The 21,042-nt window shown below is 38.9% G+C and overlaps 1 protein-coding gene across 3 annotated transcripts in view; it reads right to left on the bottom strand.

Annotated features, from left to right (window-relative positions):
• The window catches only part of SCML4 (Scm polycomb group protein like 4), a 53,251-nt gene extending 32,831 nt beyond the window's left edge, over positions 1-20,420 (bottom strand). For 2 of the 3 annotated variants that reach the window (XM_072141840.1, XM_072141842.1), the window contains exon 1: positions 19,820-20,420. The gene's annotated coding sequence lies outside the window, so the exon portion shown is untranslated. The remainder of the gene's footprint in view (positions 1-19,819) is intronic. The other variant, XM_072141843.1, reaches the window with a different exon arrangement.
• Between the last annotated feature and the right edge of the window lie 622 nt (positions 20,421-21,042).

Below are 21,042 nucleotides of genomic sequence, written 5' to 3'. Positions count from 1 at the left end.
ATAGAATAGGAGGCTGCTGGCTATATACTGGGGACCCGGGGGCTGCCAGGCTATATATTAGGGCCAAGCGGCTTCCAGGCTATATACCGGGTACAGGGGGCTGCCAGGCTATTTACTGGGGACAGGGGCTACTGGCTATATACTGAGTGCAGGGGCTGGATGGCTTTATACTAGGGGAGAATTGGACTGACTAGCTATTTACTGGTTGTGACCAATGCATTTCCCACCCTAAGCTTACACTTGAGGCAAAAGGTTTTTTTTTTCAGTAATTAGTAATTTAGTAATTACTAATTTTTCAAATTAGGTACCTCAGCTTATACTCGGGTCGGCTTATACTCAAGTATATATATATATTATCTATTGAAACCACACAGTAAAATATATATAAATATACAAAAAAAAAGTCACAGAGAGCACTCAGCGCTATCCACTTCTTTTGAAACCCTGGTGGTGAAACTAAACAAGGGTGAAGTCAAAGCGACAGAGCCATTTCCAGATCAGCCTCGATGGTGGTACTCTGCTGAAAGCATACAGTCCGCATAACACTCCAATATCCAAGAAGACAAGCGGCACTCACCAAATAAAGAATATTGCACAGTATTGGTGAGTGCCGCTTGTCTTCTTGTATATTGGATATAATAAATTATAATTTATTATAATTATAATAATAATAATAATAACATCATACAGGATGTTTTAAATGCAGTGTGCCCAATTGTAATTTATCCAAATACATTTACAAGAAGTAAAGGTAGTTCATGGCTACAGAATTTAATAACATGTAGTAACTATAATAGAGCTCACACAGTATATCTCTTTGAGTGCAGAATTTGTACTTGAAATACATTTAACAGAGCAACAGAAAAAAATTAGACTTGGTAATAAAGGAATATAACCCTCCAGCAGTGAACTGGTTAAAGCTAACAGCCTAAGTTGTCTGTACAGGGACACACACCCTCACTTATGAGTACTTATTGATCTTTCAATTAAATATAAGAATGAAAAACTAATTTATTCCTTTAACCCAGATAAGAGACATTACAGAGCTAGCCATTCAATTGCATTACATTAATTAAAGGTTCAGAGGGTCACCATATCTATGCATAAGCGAACCCTAAAGGCAGCTCCGTGTCTGACTCCAGTTTTTTTTTTTGGGAAACATACCCGATTTAGCTTATAAATGTGAAACACCAATGGGAGCCAGTTATCAATCATGAATAATGCTGCTTTCCTCGACTTCCCAGCTGTGGTGAGTGATCCTGAAGAAGAACACACAGCTTCTTTTAATGGATCAATGCCCATCAATTTAAGCCTCTGTATATCTCAGGGGACATTAGTCACATTTTGTATAAAATCATTGTATTTTCATATTGATGACTTCTGTATTTCATGACCAGTGCTTCAATCAGAATGGGGCAATTCATACATTCTAATGAAAGCATTTTCACAGAATTGTTGACACATTTTCAACAAAAACATCAAAAACAAATTCTAACAGTTTGGTAATAAATGTGTAATGAAATGTACCACAAAAAAGGGGGGGGATTATTAAGACTGGTGTGAAAAATATTCTAGTTTAAAATGTATTAATAAGGAAATGCTGGTACCCATTGGTGGGTTAATGCGTCAAATAATTAAATCTACCCCATGCAGAAGCTGAAGTAGATTTCAGCCATTGTTTGCACTAGTTTTCTGGGGATGGAATCAGTGTCGAAATGAACACAGCTCTGTTGACCTTCTTCAAAAATGCTGGGGAACTACACACTGAGAAACTGTGTTGTATATACTCCCTGAGGGTGTAGGATGCACCTCCTGAGGTATGTTTATCGCAGGTCAATAACCACTACAAAAGATCTAAAATGATCAATACATGACAAATGGTAATACTAGTTCCATAAAGTTTAACCTGCATATTATATAATAAAAGTCATACAGATGGGATACACTGATCAGGTCTGTTGCTGATTTTTCCTTGTGGCAAATAAGCATCAGATGTGTCTGAATTCCACCATGGCTGAAAATGGCCACATGAAGTCAAATTTTTTTGGCTACCACTTCAGGTATCCGCTGCAAAGGACGAAAGTTGCCATGAAAGCCCGCAGCATAAACTAACATGATGAAACTTTAAAAACACATACCACAGTGCAATTTGGCAGGTCATGTACTCAGTACTTTGACTGCTATATGTTTTAAGTGACATCTACTTGTGAAATCTGGTGATTTTCCAATGGGAAGTGCCATTAGTCAATAGTTAATTAAAATGCAAGTTGGCATTGGGAATAAACAGATGGGAGATGAAAGAATTTTCATTGCATTTGCTTAGGGTCACGCTGCCTGCTAGAAAATGGGAAACCACCACACAGTTTCTGTTTCCATTTCTTGGATTAAATTACAGATTTTACTGGAAGCAATAATAATAAAATGATATTAGCTGTCCAGGCAATACTTCAAAGCAAAGTTAATAAAAAAGTAATTGTATAATTGTTGACAAGCATTAACAGTTTAGAAGCAGACATGTAATAGATGTTTATGAGCCGATCTATATTATATAGAGATTGAAATGTTATCAAATACTATATTACAGTATTCTGTTACAGTAGCAGTAAGAAAGTGAAGCTAAGCTAAGTCAGATTGTACCGACGTATTAAGACTTGAGCGTTGTGTGCCAGCCTTAAAGGGGTTGGCCACTTTTCAATAAATCTTTTCCATTAGACATGTTTCTGCATGTATATGTACCTGTGCCTTTGCCTCCTTTGTGAGCTTCAGTCTTTCCCTGTTCTCTCCATGCTGCGCCCTGCATATATATACAGAACTTGCTGTTTCTCACTCATTCAGTCCATCCTCATAGTGTCTCCCACAGTGCCTCTTTCTCATACAGTCCATTTCACTTAAAGACATAGAAATAGGGTAGGGCAGTGATGGCTAACCTATGGCACTGGTGCCAGAGGTGGCACTCGGAGCCCTTTCTGTGGGCCATCACCAGAGATGACTCCAGGTATATTCCTGCAGTCCCAGACAGCCCAGGACTTGCTGTGCACAGAGATATTTTAAAGTGACAACTCAACCTGGGACTATTTTCTGCTTTATTGGTGTCCTCAGAGTGCTGGTATCAATGAAAACTGTGACAGAGAAGGGAGTACAACAAACACCAGAAAAGATAGATGCATATACTGGACCAATGTACAAATATGAATTTTATTAATCAAATCAAGACAAGACAAAAAGTACAATAAAAACACTAAAAGGGTACAACAATAATATGTACCCAGCTCTCACGGGTCCAAGAATGACCCAAACCCCCCTGATTCAAAAGTGCCCACCAATACAATATATTGGAGTATCAAAACTAGCACAGTAGAGTAAACAGATGCATGAAAACCTGTGGTGAACAAATATGTGTGAAGGTGTAAAACACCTGCCCTACTGATACAATACCCAGCTAAATCAACTGCATGAGAACGAGTGTAATAGAGGAGGACAGAGAGCCAGGAGGGTGGAGAACCCCACGGGTATCGTCACTGCAGGGTGACTTCCTCAGGGGTCAGAGAAGGGAGTATAAATCACAAATTAAATTTCTGTGTTGGCACTTTGCGATAAAACGGGTCTTTGTTGTAGTTTGGGCACTCGGTCTCTAAAAGGTTTGCCATCACTGGGGTAGGGGGAACAGCAGGATGAGTCATAACTCTCCTGCTTCAGGACCTTCTATTCATTAGTGTTCAAACTGAGAGTTTTGAGATAACACTAAAGTAAGTAGCAGGAATGCTGAATCACATGATGAACATTCAAGAATTATTATTAAAGCAGTGAAGGCGCATGGGCAACTTATATAAAAGAGTGGCCAACCCCTTTAATGATCAGCACAGATGGAGCCTGAATTACTTAGAGATCCCAAACTCCATTTTTGTAATTTTAGCGCTACACTTGTGCTCTGGAAATCTACACCAATCCCATGCAGGCTCAGATTTCAGCTTTAACCTGAGGCAAGCATAGTAGATTTGGCTGGCCAAGGCATCCCTGCCTTGGCCCATCTTGCTTCCCCATCCTGTTGCGCCTATTTGTTTTAAAAAGTGGTGCACATGGTGTAAAAGAACAAAGAAGTTTCAATTTCCATGGCGTCCATCATATAGATAGTTCACACTATGATCTCGCTATATAGACATAGTGCAATACAATCTGAGTAAATACTAATAATATTTAGTAGCTGACAATAGGTAAACAATATTGCAGATACAAATTCACAATAGGATTCATAAGTTTTTCTGCAGTTTATTTATTAGCTAAATATTACATCAGATACTGAGCCTTGTTATTCTCCCAATATTTCAAGTGAAAAGCATGTCTGATATATAGTGCCCTATGCTCTGCTATAAACCTTACTTAAAGATGAATCTCAGTGAATTTGATATCAAAGAATATTTGAAGCATCTATCACTGTCACAGCTGTTTGATGAAAGAACAACTGGAGGTGAATTGTTAAAATACTTCTATTACAATTCTTTGCAGTCACTGCAGATCACATTTTACTTCAAATTTACTTCAAAGCCACTCAAATAATCATTTCCATAATGAGTAAGAAAACATATATGATAAACGCTAAAAAACATCATAATATCAAAACAATTTGTTTGTCTTTAACAGACAAAATAAATAAAACGACGATACAGTAATGTGTATGGCATTATAGACTAATATATAAAATTATAATGTTCCACATTTGTTTGTATTATACACTTCTATTGCTTACAGACTGAGAATAATTAAAATTAACTAAGCGCTCAAGCGAACAGCAAAGACAGACAAGGCAAGGATCCCATCTAGACGAAAGGATTTATTCAAACTCCATTATACATTATTTGGGAACATACACTTAGAAACAAGTTATCTAGCAATATAATACTATACGTGTTTTTAAACCACCATCAATTCATAGTTTTTTTGAAACTTTTTTTTTATTTGTTCTATAAAGCAGTTGATTGCAGGATCAGGCAGAGGAAGACATTACTGTGGTGTTGTTACAGCCAATAGCTAAAGAGTAGGAAGTGATGTCATGATGGGGGGGATATTGTTTTAGCACTTTTCCCTATGCACCAGTAGTTGTTATTGTGGTTTTAGGCATCTACAGTGTAAAGAACATGATGGGAATTACATTTTAGGGCATTATAGTGAATTATATTACCTTAGTAAGTATACTTAGCTATTTACAAAAATGGACCTAGATTTACTACAGCTGTTTTATTATTGCAGCACATACCAAACCATAAATCAACTAAAATTCCACATTTGGAACAGTATTTTTCGGACTATAAGGCGCACTGGATTATAAAGCGCACCATCAATAAATGACTGCTAAAATGTCTAGGTTCATATATAAGGCGCACCGGAGTATAAGGCGCACCTGATTATAAGGATGAATGACCAGCAGGTGGCAGACCTGTGCACAGTTCAAGGCAGCTGTTGTCTGTAAGTAAGGTTCATATATAAGGCGCACTGGACTATAAGGCGCACCTTTGATTTCTGGGAAAATCAAAGGATTTTTTGTGCGCCTTATAGTCCGAAAAATACGATATATAAAACCTCCTTACAAATACTTTAACCTACTGAAGTTGTAACCTTGTTGTCTCCTTGTATAGATCCATATCCAAAATATGTCAATCATCTAGATCAGTGATGGCAAACCTTTTAGAGACCGAGTGCCCAAACTACAACAAAGACACACTTATTTATCGCAATGTGCTAACATAGAAATTTAATTTGTGATTTATAGTCCATTCCTTGTCACAGTTTTCATTAATACCAGCCCCTGAGGACACCAATAAAGCAGAAAATAGTCCCAGTTAGTGCTGTCACAGTGCTCTGTGCTCTGCACAGCAAGTCCTGGGCTGTCTGGCACTGCAGGAAGATACCTGGAGTCCTCTCTGGTGATGGCCTGAGTGCCCACAGAAAGGGCTCTGAGTGCCACCTCTGGCATCAGTGCCATAGGTTCGCCATCACTGATCTAGATCAACCATAGAGCTACAAACATACACACAACAAGTTGTAAAGAGGCTACATTTAGCACATCTATGTATACTTTGCATTGTTAGTTTTGACAATACAGCTAGGACAGTGACAAATGATCTCCCAAGAGCCCTGAAAACCCAGTGATACCTCTGTGTTTGCTCATGACAATATCTGCCTCAGTTACTCAGCTTTGCTCAATTTTACCTCTCTCTGCATGTTAAAATTGTTAGTTTAAATGATAAAAATAGAAAAATTAATCCTTACCATAGTCGCAAAAATACATTATGCATGACTTGTGCAGGTGACTATTAACATATTCTGGAATCCTGAAATTATATGCAGCTTTAATGTATTTTCAAAGTAGATAGATAAAAAAAACTGAAGAGGCTAATTTCATGAAATATACAGTGAAAAAAAATTACTCACTTTAATTGGATTAATAGGAGACTGAAGATGACAGTGGCACCTTCGTGACGGTATGAATGATTATATTAATGAACTGAATAACAGAAAGTGATGACAAAATGCCAACATATTGAAATGCTGTGAACATGTTATTCTTAGAAATTGTTGTGTCTATTTCTGGGATGAAAATAAATTAGAACAAAAATGGCATAAACAATATAAATTTTAAAATTAAGTGACAAAATAATGTATGTAAAGGTTTTTTCCTTTCAGAATTGTTTGCATGGAGAATTGTTTGATTTCTAGTTCGCATTGTGGCATTAAGGTCTAACGTAAATCCTATAAAGGAAATCAACCGTTAATATTAAACTTAATTAACCTAAACATACTTACCTATCTTTCTCCTCTCCAGTATCCCAATGCTGGTCTTCTTTAATTTTGACACGCCAGGATCGCTGAAAAAACAGTGTTAGAAAAAGCAGCCCTGAGCACGGGAAGCAATGTCCGGCGCTACAGGCTATTAAATATACACACCTCCTGCATGATAGGACACCAACATGGGAGAGGGAGGTGATGTCACACAGGAGGTGTGTATAATTAACAGCCCGGAGCACCGGACATTGCTTCCCCGCGCTCAGGACTCCTTTTTCTTACTCTGTTTTTACAGCAATCCTGGCGTGTCAAATTTATTTGTTGTGTGAATACACACTACAAACTTTTATATTTAGTTGCAATCAAATTAGTGGGGGTAAGGAAGGGTGTCTATCTCACAGCAGGTCCTTCTTTGGGTTTTTAAATCACAGATTTGTGTTGTTATGCTATTAGTTGGCAATGAGCAAATTGAGTAAGAATATTATTGCAGACAACCAGATCTGGTTGCTGCAACCTCTACACCCTCTAGATTTAGGTCACTTGAGCACCTTACAGAATTGTAATTTCAATCACTAATTAACAAAATATATTTATAAGCTGTTCTTACAATATAACATATATTATTGCTGAAAGAAGGAAGTATCTTTCCTGTTCGTTGACAGAAAATATTAGGAACTGAGTGATACTGGGAGACTAGACACATCTGAACACTTGTGAACTTTGATTTCAGCTAAGACTGGTGGATATAACCAGCAGCAAAGGATTTGATCAATAAAATGAATAGATTTTAGATTATAAAATAGATTATTATTATAAAATAGATATCACTATAAAATCTTTAACTATATTGACAGTACACATAAAGCAACCAAAAGCTATATATACACAATATATATAATTATACATTTCAGCAAATTTAGGCAAGAAAATTGTTTATTTTGTTCATAAGGAAAAATAAGTTAAAAACGGAGGTTTAGTAATCAAACAAAACCATAATTCAAGTGCTTTACATAACCTCTCTATAAATCCCAGGAAATCATTAGGAATTCTACCAAGTTAATGGAGGGAGCATCTCCTACTGATTAGCTATTGAGCAAGGAAATTCCTTCCGGTGTTAGCCCCTCCTTTTAAACTTATGAGCACAATAAATGAGAGAACCTTCATCTTTTTTCTATTACGCGTTTAAATATGTCTTGTCATGCCTAGCTCTATACTCTGGGCGCCATTGTTTGAATAGAATATTCTCCTGCTTCAATTACAAATTCTATGCTCCTCTCTTAGACCAGAAAGCTCAGATTTTTATGCTACTTGAAGAGAAAAATAACACATTCAGAATTTTCTAAATGTGAATAATTACCTGTCTGCCAAGTCTGAAATTGACACTTTATGTAGTTTATTTTATAAAAGGAAAACCATAATCTTGTAAAAAAAATATAGGGAATGTATTAACACTGGCATCTTGTATGTCAGTCTATACCTAAAGTACACTGCTGATAATTGCTTTATAAAACATACACCAGCTATGAGATGGTGAACATTTGCATAAAAAAGCATGTTAATTTCAGTAAGACCATAGCTAATTTCTGTCCCATTATGATTCCACTCTGTCTATGCTGTTTAGTCAAATGCATATGTTTGGATAGTAGAAAATAGGCTGAGGGTGATTGCTTGCTATAACATCAGTGTTATGGGTAACAATACTTTCCAATAAAATATGCTTTATCCCCCATACCCACGATACCAGATTAATTGTGGGACTACCATTGGTAGCATACTTCTGCCAAATAATGGCCACATACACATCGGCTGCCTTTGGCTAGTACTAGAAGGTTAACAGGTTCCCCTTGCAAGTAATCCCAACAATTTAATATTGTTTTTATATAGATGAGGTTAATAAATGAAACTTTCTAATATATCTAATAGGAGTAAAATAACTCTCTGTCTCTGTCACAGGGCTGGACTGTGTGCTGACATGAAAAATCCCGTCAGAGCAAGGGGCACCAATGGCAAAAACTACAAGGACCTAGATAATAAAATTATGAAAAATAAATCATTTATTTATAAAGTGCCTCATATTCTGCAGTGCTATAAAGATAATGGGGTACAAATACAAACAAAATAAGACATCACAGAATAATAACATGGTCAGAAGAAACAACATAAATGAGGGTCCTGCTCACAATAGCTTACAATCTAGTAGGAGAAAAGGGTGAAACAGGAAGTTACAGTGCTTGTACAATGGTCCAGCCAATCATTTAAAGGGGTAAAATAAATAAATATAATACATTAACCCTTTCACGACCCGTGACGTAATAGCACGTCACGGGTCGGCCGCGGGTGCATGGAGAGGGCTCACGCGCTGAGCCCTCTCCATAGCCGGTAAGTCTTTGCTGCATATTGCAGCAAAGGCTTACCGGTAACACCCGCGATCGGTGCTAGCACCGATCGCGGGTGTTTTCACCTCGATCGCCGCCGGCAATGCTGCCGGCGGCTTCAAAAGCATGGCGGCGCGTGGGCGCCGCCATCTTTTCTGGGATCGCCGCTCCCCGTGACGTCATCGGGGAGCGGCGATCCGTCGCCATGGTAACCTCGGGTCTTGCGAAGACCCGAGGCTACTTCTGGTTAACCCATGCATTACAATGTGCTATCAGCACATTGTAATGTATGAGGAGTAAAATCCCCATATACTGCCATACTGTAGTATGGCAGTATATGATAGGATCGTGCAGACCCCCTAGGGTTAAAGTACCCTAGGGAGTCTGAAAAGTACTAAAAATAAAAAGAAAAAAAAGTTAAAAGAAAAAAAATTATAATAAAAAACCCTAAAAACTCAAATCACCCCCCTTTCCCTAGAACTGATATAAATATAAATAAACAGTAAAAATCATAAACACATTAGGTATCGCCGCGTCCGAAAATGCCCGATCTATCAAAATATGATAACGGTTTTTCACTGTGTTTAATCCCGTAACGGAAAATCGCGCCCAAATTCGAAAATGGCACTTTTTTTGTCATTTAAAAAAATTAAAAAATTCTATAAAAAGTGATCACAAGGTCGTACAGTCCTAAAATTGATAACATTGTAAACGGCATCAAAATCCGCAAAAAACGACACCACTCACAGCTCAGTACACCAAAGTATAAAAAAGTTATTAGCGCCAGAAGATGGCAAAATCCCCAAAAAATTTTTTGTACAGGAGGTTTTAATTTTTTTAAATGTATGAAAACATTATAAAACCTATACAAATTTGGTATCCCCGTAATCGTACCGACCCAAAGAATAAAGTAGACATGTCATTTGGGGCGCACAGTGAAATCCGTAACATCCAAGCCCACAAGAAGGCGGCACAAATGCGTTTTTTTACCAATTTCACTGCATTTGGAATTTTTTTCCCGCTTCCTAGTACACGGCATGGAATATTCAATACCATCTCTATGAAGTGCAATTTGTAACGCAGAAAATAAGCCGTCACACAGCTCTGTACATGGAAAAATAAAAAAGTTATGGATTTTTGATCATGGGGAGTAAAAAATGAAAATGAAAAAACAAAAAAGGGCCAGGTCCTGAAAGGGTTAATACAGTGTAGGACTTGGTTTCCTTAGGCCCATCAGAGAAAATAAATCTGGGGGCCAACTCTTCGTTATCCCCCTGGAAATATACTCTAGTAGCCTTCAAATTGTGTTGTTTTCTGATGGACCTCTGGGGTTCAGTATTGGTTGAGTCAGGGCCCACCGGAGGATCCTCTGGTACTCTGGTGGGCCAGTCCGGCACTGCATTAATAAATAATACTGCATGAGCTAGTCACCAGCCACTAAATACATTTACAGAGCTGGATGGTCAGCAAAACGAAGGGCTGGGTGGCTAAGAACTTAGGGATATTTTGTGAAACTGTGAAATTCCTCAGATGTTTCTCCCTCATTACAGTTTACAAAATCCATGTACAATTTTTTTTTAAAGTTCCTGGGGCAGAATTTGACTTCAGATGTTTTAGACACCATCTTTAGTTAATAAAAAATGGATAAAATGACAGAATTTGCATAACACTGATTCTGACTGTGTTTTTCTGGACCAACATAGCATCACTTTTGGGGGGAAAATTTAGACATAGACATTGTACCAAATGGTGAGGTATAAAGTAAGTGCGGACTTGTTGCCACACAACCTTCTTCTCTATGTAGAAGTCTACAATTTATTAAAGCTCTCAAACAGTGCATTTAGACACGTCAAATTCTGAATTTCTATGCTGTTATTACGAGCCTTGGTGATGGGACAATGTTTAATTGGTGATTCTATGTAACATACTTTAGCGACATTGAGATAAATAGGAGGTGAGTGAGAAGTGTAAAAAAGGATATCAGTTCCCAGTGGATTTAAAATGTTATTGCAGCTATTATTTTACAATTCAAATAGGTCAGACCTGACGCAGTCTTCCAATAATGGTGTGTCTTCCAGTGATCTATTGCTGCCAGTATTTCTAGAAAACTGCTGCATGTGACACATTGCTGAGTCGGCAAATACATTTCAATGCCTTGTGTGTAATTAGGACACAGTCAATCTATATCTGTGCATTAGTAGGCAATTTAGAATTAACTATTTCATTCAAATATTGTTTTATATGTAGGTAGACTTTTAGAGAGCAGATCAAAGGGATGCAATCATTATTTCCCTCTGGCATATAGTCGGGAACCTAATATCTAGTCATACAATATTACCGGTATACTCACAGGTAAAAATGCTTGCTATTTATAGCATATGTCCACATAAAAATGTTTCTAAAGAGTTTTTCAAACTTTTCGTTGTTGACAGAGAATTTTGCTGGGGCACACAAGAGGAAGAGGGAGCATTTCCTGCTGTATCAGGAAATAGAAAATATCAACAAACATAAAAACTCTTGTAAAATGTCTAAACTGCATTTAATATTAGTAAAATGTTTATTTGTAGCTGAGCTTTTATTTGCAAACATTTTGAGAATAGTAGTCAGGGTGTGCTCAGCTCAGATGCCATATATGATATTTTTAACCAGTCAAAATGAGAAATAACAAGCTAATAATAAACAAATGACCTACCAGATGTTTGTTATGTATTGACATAAACATTTTTTCTTTCAGGGGTTTTCCGGACACATGAACTAAATATGACCTAGCCATTTAATAATGACTGAAAAACACTTTCCACAGCACACGTCCAAATATTCTATCCTGATCCAAAATATCGCACAGTCACCTATACATCCAATGCATGCTCCTTTGTATATCCCAAATACCATCAACATATGCTTCCAGAAGGTTTGAGTTATAACCCTTGTTGATGTGCACTCTATATATATAATATAAATAGTTGAACGATGGAGGTGGGGCACCCACCAACCCGACTGATCACCCTTATGCAGCAGCGACAGCTACAGTGTATTGGATGGATGGTAGAACCCCATGTGCAGCCTTCATTAATTAATTCACCCCATAATTAATCTACTAATCTGATGCAATTTTTATTTAGTAAAACAACCACTTTTATTGGAATATGGCCACATAGTACAGTGGAATCTCGCTGTGTGACATATAGAGAGGAGGCCAAAAAAAGACTACATTAGTTCTTTTGCTGCAATAAGCTGTGGATCTGCTATGCAAGGACCATTAAATCTACAACCTTGCACAGCTATTTGCTATGTGGCAGAACAGGCACAGTTCTAAATATTCTCCATTAAATAACACAGAATGAAAAAATTTGCTACTGAGTGAGATCCTGACTGTCTGCCATTTTTATATGGATATCATACTGACACATTAATTTCCACGGACCCATGCATATGAACATTACAGATCCATTTGGAGGCTGTAGAAAACTCAGGGCAGGTCTGCCTTCTGCCTGTGTTTTGGCCTTTAAGGGCTCAGCCCTTTCTATAAAAGTACATGGAAATGTAAAAACGATGGATGCCACACACAGGTGTCATCTGTCTGCCTTCCATATTTACAGCTACTTTTAGAGGTAACACAATCGTGTGACCCTTCCACAGGTTGGGACAGGTTATTGCCATTATTTGGCAGCCTGGCACAGTGTAAGATGGTCTCCCTAACTTTGTGCTCTCTAACTTTTAGGCACATGTCCGTGATGGCACATGACTGTCATGGAACATGACCGAGGTGGCACATGGACTGACCACTCTTGACAACTCCTTATAACACACAGCTCTGTGTCAGGCTTCAAGGTTGTGGATCCTCTGGACCACTGCGGACGATGACACAAGCCACTACCTGGGACCGGAGTCTAAGTGGTACCCGGTTTTCACCAGAGCCCACCGCAAAGCGGGTTAGACAAGCTGCGGCGTGGTACCACCAGGCGTGACTTGTCCGCAGTGGCAGCCAAGGTCGAGGTACAGAAACGGCAGGCAGTCTCGTAGACGGGACAGGCACGAGGTCAGGACAGGCAGTACAGGATCGGAGTCAGAGACTTAGCAATAGGTCAAGGCAGGCGGCAAAGGAGCAAAGTCAAAGGCAGAACCAGGGTCACAACGGAAATACACAGAAATAGCACACGGCATAAACAAGCTTTCTCTAGGGCACTAAGCACAAAGTTCCGGCAGGGATCACAGGAAGAGGCAGGATTAAATAGATTACCTGGAATGGCCAGCGCCAATTAATGGCACGCTGGCCCTTTAAATCTGCGGAAGCCGGTGCGCGAGCGCCCTAGGAGTCAGGGATGCGCGCGCACGGCCTAAGATGATGGAGCAGCCGCGGCGGGGAAGCCTGAGCAGGAGCCGGGGTCCGTGAGTCGCACCTGCAGCGCGCTGGCGTTGGGTGAGAGGCACGGGTGAGCCTGCGACCCAAGATATGGGTCGCGGGACCACCCGTGACACTCTGATTACGTTCTATAATATAAGGAGCCATGCGCCTGTCTGACATCACATTACCAGGGACATATAATTATCCCCAGGAAGAAAACAATGAAGCTACTAGATAACAGCATGCAGAAATCTAAAAAAAAACATTAAAGGGGTATTCCTATTACAGAAAATGTATGTAATTTTTTTTATTGATAAATAGTTATAAATTTTCCAATATACTTTCTGTATCAATTCCTTACAGTTTTCTTGATCTCTGCTTGCTGTCATTCTATAAAAAGCTTCTGTGTTTACTACTAGTGGAGAGACCATGGTCACACAGGTGCACGGCTCGTTATACCCTACAGCTCTGATTACGGTCTGTGATATAACGAGCTGTGCACATGTGTGACCATGGCCAGATTTCTGTTCACTAGTACCAAACATAGAGCGTTCTATAGAATGACAGCAAGCAGAGATCTTGAAAACAGTGAAGAATTGATACAGAAAGTATATTAGAAAATTGTATAACTTTTTAGCATAAAAACAATAACAATAATTTGCCGAAATGGGAATACCCCTTTAAATATTGACACAGAAAGTATTGGAAACTTTAAGAACTTTTCATTACACAAGCAATAACATTTGTCAAAACTGGAAACCCCCTTTAAGATTACATAGTGTTAATTGGTCTTTCATTGTAAGTGAAATCTGAGACCTGATTGGTGGGAGCTTCAGCCACTGCAGTCTCATCCTGGTGATAAGACAAACCTGCTAACACTGAGTTCTACAGACCTATGCTCATGCAATTCTCAAGCATTAGCTTGAATCTTGTTGTGCCATAGAAATACATATTTTATTCTAAAGTAAATCTGCAATTTACAAATTAAAATTAAATATCAGTAAAATACATCCTAATTTCACTAAAACCCCAGGACTAAAGAAAATGAGACAGAATGTTGAAAGAAAAAAATTGAGCAAACATTCTGTAATTAATATATTTTCATTTTAATAACAGCATGTGGACTACAGCAGGTGGCAGAAGTTTAATGTGCTTATCTATCAGTTTCTTAATCTCTGTTGAGTCAACAAAATACAAGCTGATAAAATGTGAAAGGTAAGATATATGGAACTGTAGGCAAAGAAGCATCTACACCAGCAACAATTATTAAAAATATCATTGCCACTTGTGAGTCTGTGGCTCTCTATGCCAAGAAGACAAAGGCTCCTTCTCAACACAACCATCTACATCTCTAACCAATCACAACAAAAATGGATGTAAAGATTTTGAAACTGGATCTTTACTGTGCAGCTTAACCTAGAACACAACTTGGTAATGCTACAGGAGTAAAATCCCAAGCAAACCAGAAAGTCTAAAACTTTCTAAAACTTAACATGGACAGAACTCATTGGGGTTTATTTATGAAGGGATTGCATTTCCGTCAGACTTTCCGACATTTTCGCTGCTGTAACAGGTATTTGGCAGGGGATTGCGTCGCACGTGATCGGATTTTGGCACAGCGACGCCGACTTTCATGCGACTGATCAGTGTCGCAAGACAATGCACTTACATACACCAAGAAGAAGAGGGTGAACTCCGGCGGACCTGAGCGGGGAAGCAACAGATGCAGGATATAAGGCGTACCATCATTGTGAATCATGGCAGATGTGCATTCCAGTTGGACAATGCACTTTCGGGGATCGCGCAGGACGGATAAGTCAATGTGCCCCATAGCCTTCCTTCACCTAAAACATCCTTCCTACCAGTGCTTACTCTTACAATCCATGGTTCTACACTCTCGGTCCCAAAAGTCCGCTGACTTTAAGAAATCTTCAACTCCAGGCCATATCCTTTAGATCCAGGCCCTTACTACATCCTGCCACCTGAAGAACATCTCTCGCATCCGACCCTTCCTCAACCTAGAGTCTATAAAATTACTAATCCATGCCCTCATCATCTTTCACTTCTGCAATATTTTTCTCTGTGGTCTCCCAGCTAACTCCCTAATGCCCCTCCAATCCACCTTTAACTTTGTTCTTTCCTTTCCTCTTTGCCAATGTCTCAACTTGCACAACCAATTCACTTTAAAAGCATGATCGTGCCAGCTAAGGTGAGAGACAGAGGGAATACGGTTCCCTTTGTCACTCTCCTGTCCCCCTGCAACACTATCGCAGGGTTTCTGGGGGTTTCCATGGAATCCGGAGGTCAGATGAAGACCTCCTTGTCTGCCCCGTATGGTGGTCTGTTAGGCACAGTCCAATACTGGGTCTAGTAGGCCAACTGTCAGTAAAACACTGACAGATACAATACACTGCAGTGCAGAAGTACTGTTCTGTATTGTATGAGGGATCAAGGTATCCGCAGTGCAGGTCCCCTAGTGGGACAGTAAAAAAATTTTAATAAAAATAAAAAACACAAAAATCACTCGTATCTCTATACAGTATATATTTAATTTTTGTGTTAAAAAAAAAATAATAACCCCCCCCCACACACACACACAAACACAAAATTGGTATTGTTGCGTCTGTAGCAAGCTTTCTATGTATAGAAAACGATCATGTCTTTTGGGATTTGAGCAGGAAAAAAAATAAAAAAACTGTGGTGTCCTGAAGGCCATTTTAGGTTTGCCTAATAAACCACTACCCCAATATTGTCAAGCAGTGTAACTCTATCTACGTTGTTGTTTCTTTTATGATCCCGTGTGGTGGTAGAAAATCAACTTTAAAATGAGCTGTAAATTGGTTGTATAAAGTCAAGGAGGAGGAGAGTTTAACACTGATGTCAAGGTGGGGACTTTTGAACGCTTCCTCATCTGTGATAGAAATCATACAGCAGACTTCAGAATATCTGGTTAGTGATGTCTCTGGAGGCAGGACCATCGATTACAGTGAAGGGGGTTTTCTGAAGAAGAGAGAGCTTGATTTCAGTGTTAAAAACTCCTTTTTGACTTTATAAAACCAATTTACATCTTACTAGTAGATTTTTTGGATGATCCCACCAAAATGAATCATAAAAGAAGCAAAAACTAGATTAAAAAAACTAGATATTTCTGAACCCGCTGGCAAAGCTAGCTCCAATCACGGGTGTTACCGGTGTCGGTACTACGTCACGTGTTGGTAAGGAGTTAATGATGCGCTTTAAACATTTTTTACAAAAAGTAAATTATTTTGTGTGTCCTTTCAAGAGAAGATACGGCTAGTCTAGCTGTACATGCTACAATTCTATTTTTTTTTTTACATAATAGGCGGTTTCCAGGTACCAAAACCAGGGCCTTAAGGGGAACATGGGATTTTAGTTGATGACAAGTTCCAATAGCCTTTGCTATGCTGATTTTAAAAATGCCTTTGTCAATGCTCTGAATCATTTCAGTAGTTTATATAAGTTTAGTTCACGTGACTTGGCTCCCTGCCAGCAGCATGTGGTAAGACCCAGAAAGAGGGGGGCAGATGCAGCCTGTGTGTGCCTGTGTCAGTCTCCTCTCCGCTACACTCATGCAGTTTCCTCCCTCCCCACTTCCTTTCATGTGCATTGAGCAGGCAGGGGAAGGAGTAGAGGAAGATTGCATGAGGAGACACAGACACACACAGACTGCATCAGCTGCCACCCCTGGGACTCACCACATGCTGCTGGCAGGGAGCCAAGTAATGTAAATCAAGCTATTGTAAACTACAGAAATGATTCAGAATGCTGACAAAGGCATTTTCAAAATCAACATAGCATAGGCTATTGGAAACTGACACCAGCTAAACATCACATTTAGGGTGACAGATTTGATTTAAAGGAGATGTCTCAAGTAGACAAATCAAGTGCTTATTCTGTATTAGGGCATGTAAACATCACAGATGATAATCCCCTGCTCAACAACCCTCTTCATGAATTAGAATGAACTGCTTTGTACAAGCTCCTCTTGATCTAGAGGACACATAAAGTGATTGTTTTGCCAGGTCCCTCAATCCTCAGAGAGTGAAAGAAACCACAATGTTTGCAAAAATCCAACAAATAAATCTGAGTTTTTAGTTTTCTGGACAGCAAGTATCTTGGGGCACAACTGTACTGTAAAAAGACAGACATTCCCCAGTCCCTGCATTTCAGATATGGAATGGTCCCAGAAGTCAGGCCCCACCAAAAATAACATTTTAACATTTTACCACAACACTCCATAATAGGAATACCAATAAAATATTTGTCAGCTTGTTTATTTTCTACAGATAGCAACTACGGTAATCCTTGGACTAGCTAATAAATAATGTGTGCATTGCTTCTTCTACCTTGTTGTTTAAGATTCTGTTTCTACAAGATATAGATACAAAATAACCACATTTAACGCTGCGTACCATAGCAATTAAAAAGGAGTTATTAAAAAGAAATATCAACATGTTACAGATTACTAATGAGCCTGGTGATTTGAGTGCACGGAAGAGGCTAACTGAGGTCTTCCTTTGTATATCATTCAGGTTCCGCTGTTCCTCCTCTTGACAGAAGGGAGGAGGGGGAAGTAATATTGTCACCAGAGGGAAGCACTGCAGAATCTGCCTGTCCAAATCTGAAATGTGCCACTACACAATTTTTACAACTGTCTACATAAGACCATACAGTATATAGCAAGAAATCTATATTGTAGACAGTATTAGGAAAAACTAAAATAACCTCAACAACACTAAAGAATACATTAAATATAAAATAGGCAGCATACATAGAAATATGAATTCCCATTATTTGTCCCTGCTTCCTGTACCCTGGGCAACAAATTGTTCTAAAAAGAGATTACCAGTGAAGCTATTAAATCTAATAGCGATTCCTGTAAGACATATTGTGCTAAAAACACAAAAGCTCATTGTTTGTGTTGAATGATTCAGATCTATCTTGCTCTATATGTGATTTTCTGAAGCACATTACTACCAGGATGACATTACGCTATTTACGTTGCTAGGTTACTAGATGTGACTTTGCATATTCAGTTTATATTGTGTGCATTTGTGATATACAGCCAAGCGGCACAAACAAGGACAACAATCCTAGTGCAGATTAGTCATTTTGGAACTGAATATAGGTATATTTGTGTCTTTGTGCAAGGCAGGATATATATGTGTGTGTGTACACTAGACAACTATACTAACAATGCTGATTGCATTTCATAGATTTCCTTTGTCAATGTTGCAACATACATATTTTAATGCATTTCAAATGCTTGCAGAATTTTTGAAAACATTAATGCATTTTTTTCTCACTGTGTAACAAGGGCAACATCATATTGAAATTTTAATACAGATTTTCATTCCCCTTAATTTGCTCAGAAGTTTATCACAATTGGAGAAGATGTCGGCAATAACAAACACAATTATGAATGTGACATCTGAGCAATATGGTTGTCACCAAGCTTCTGATGTCCGAAAGATATGGAAGTGACCATGGAAGAGTTTATATAGTGTTTTCCCCCTATTAGTTGTCTGAAAGGGTTAGATGACATTCAGCCTACAAGACATCCCTGTATGGCTTCTGAAAACATTGAGCTGATAGTAAATCTGTATTAGTGGAGATTACAGCTTCTCCCAAACTGAAGTACACCAGGAAACAATCAAATGACCAGCAGGATACACAATCCCCTTAAAAGGCCGTGTCCACTGAGAGCCATTCTTTCTATTACAGGACTAATCATGCAGCTCTAACATGAGTCTGACACTTGCAAGTAGAACTGACTGTGCAAAGTGCTACTATTATAGTTCTGGCTGGTCAGCTTACAAACTCATTCACCTGGAAGAATTGTAGCCTTCCCATGACAGTGCACTCATAGATGTGTTTCTAATACCAATTCCGAATACAAATTCTGCAGTACAAACAGGCATGGCTCATGATTGCTCGTGTTCTGCATCCAAAATATCACTTCTTATTTACATTACAATGCACAATACTAAAAAAGACATCATTACAAAATAATGCCTTGTGTTATATGTTTCACTCTTTAGTATTATGCTAAACAAGGCAGCAAAATACTGTATAGGGTAAGAGCGCAAATCATACATGTTCTAAATAGTAAATAAAAGCTAATTCTATGCATGGAACATGTCAGTGTATATAGTGGTAGAAGACATATATGAATGTGCATCTTCTCTACTGAATTGCTTGCTCCTTTTAATCTGCTTACAATACATGTAAATCTATCATATTCTTCATTTGATATGCCCATGCCGGCACATTGCATGTGTGCAGAAATGGTGCCACTTACCTTTGTCAGTGCCTTCACAGGGTGTTGTGACTGGGAGGACAGCTGAGTGCCAGGGCATGCACATACAGCAGAGCCATCTTCTCCCTGTCTGCTCTCAAGCTGGAAGTCTCCTCCAGCAGCTCAGCTCTCCAGCTGCAAACATCTCATTAGACTAATGCATTCAGCACAGGCAGAAAACTCCATTTACCATAGCTACAGCAATGAATTTCCATTACGATGACAGATTCAACCACATCATGTCCGGAATAGCAGCCAACCACTGACTTGTACAGAGCACACACATTTTACATGCACAAAACGGGGCCTGTGTGTTGTGTCCCTTCCCCTGTGCTGCTCAGCCAAAAAATGGCACTCTAGAAAAGTAGGCATCTAATGCATATGTGCAGATCCTCACCCTGACCACTCTGCCCTGGCATCATTAGGTCACATTTGCTGTAGTACAATTCCCCCAACACACACACACACATCACAACATTTTGGCTATTATTAAGAATTTTGGTTGTAACTACATCTCCTTCTGTTGCCATAGAAACCAGACTGTAACATCTCTTTGTCCTTCCAATGCAGCCAAGTCTTCTACACAGCAAACATGACACCCAAATATGTATCCCTACAACAGCACAATCCACACACCTTCTACATACAAAGAGTAGGCTGGTGCCACTGATATGCTGGGGCACAGGGTAGCCTGCAATTATTGTCTACATGTAGAGTCTATGAGGTTATTATGTATGCAGATGTAGTCAAATTGCAGGAATATTAGACTGCCTTTCAATCAGCAGACAGAAAATTCATCATTGGGATAATCTCTTCCTAAGTGATTGTGAATTGAATATTATTAGATGGGGGGAGACTCTGCTGCCTGTACAATTCTCCCCTCCTCCACCTAATTGTAGCCTTCCCCTGCACCACAAGATCTATCTGCCAACAAAAACACACCCGATAACTGTGTATGCTTGTTTTCTAACAGCATGATATGGAAATAGTGCAAATATTGTGAGATGTACATTGCTAATCTGGGTTACAATTACACCTTGTATATCTCTACAATCACAGGCGCTTGCAGCCACTTCTTCACCTCTTCCTCCCTGTTACATGTGGTTTGTGTTGTGGTGTCTTTTCTTGTAGCTCAGAAATGAATAAGGCACACATAGGAGTTCTCTTATTTACTACATAAAGACATACATATGGTAATATTAATATACCCTTACTAAAGGAATTCA

The sequence above is a fragment of the Engystomops pustulosus genome, chromosome 3, assembly GCF_040894005.1.
Source record: "Engystomops pustulosus chromosome 3, aEngPut4.maternal, whole genome shotgun sequence".
Classification (NCBI taxonomy): domain Eukaryota; kingdom Metazoa; phylum Chordata; class Amphibia; order Anura; family Leptodactylidae; genus Engystomops; species Engystomops pustulosus.
Note: the sequence above shows the minus strand (reverse complement) of the source record. Positions and strands in the feature narration are given on the sequence as shown.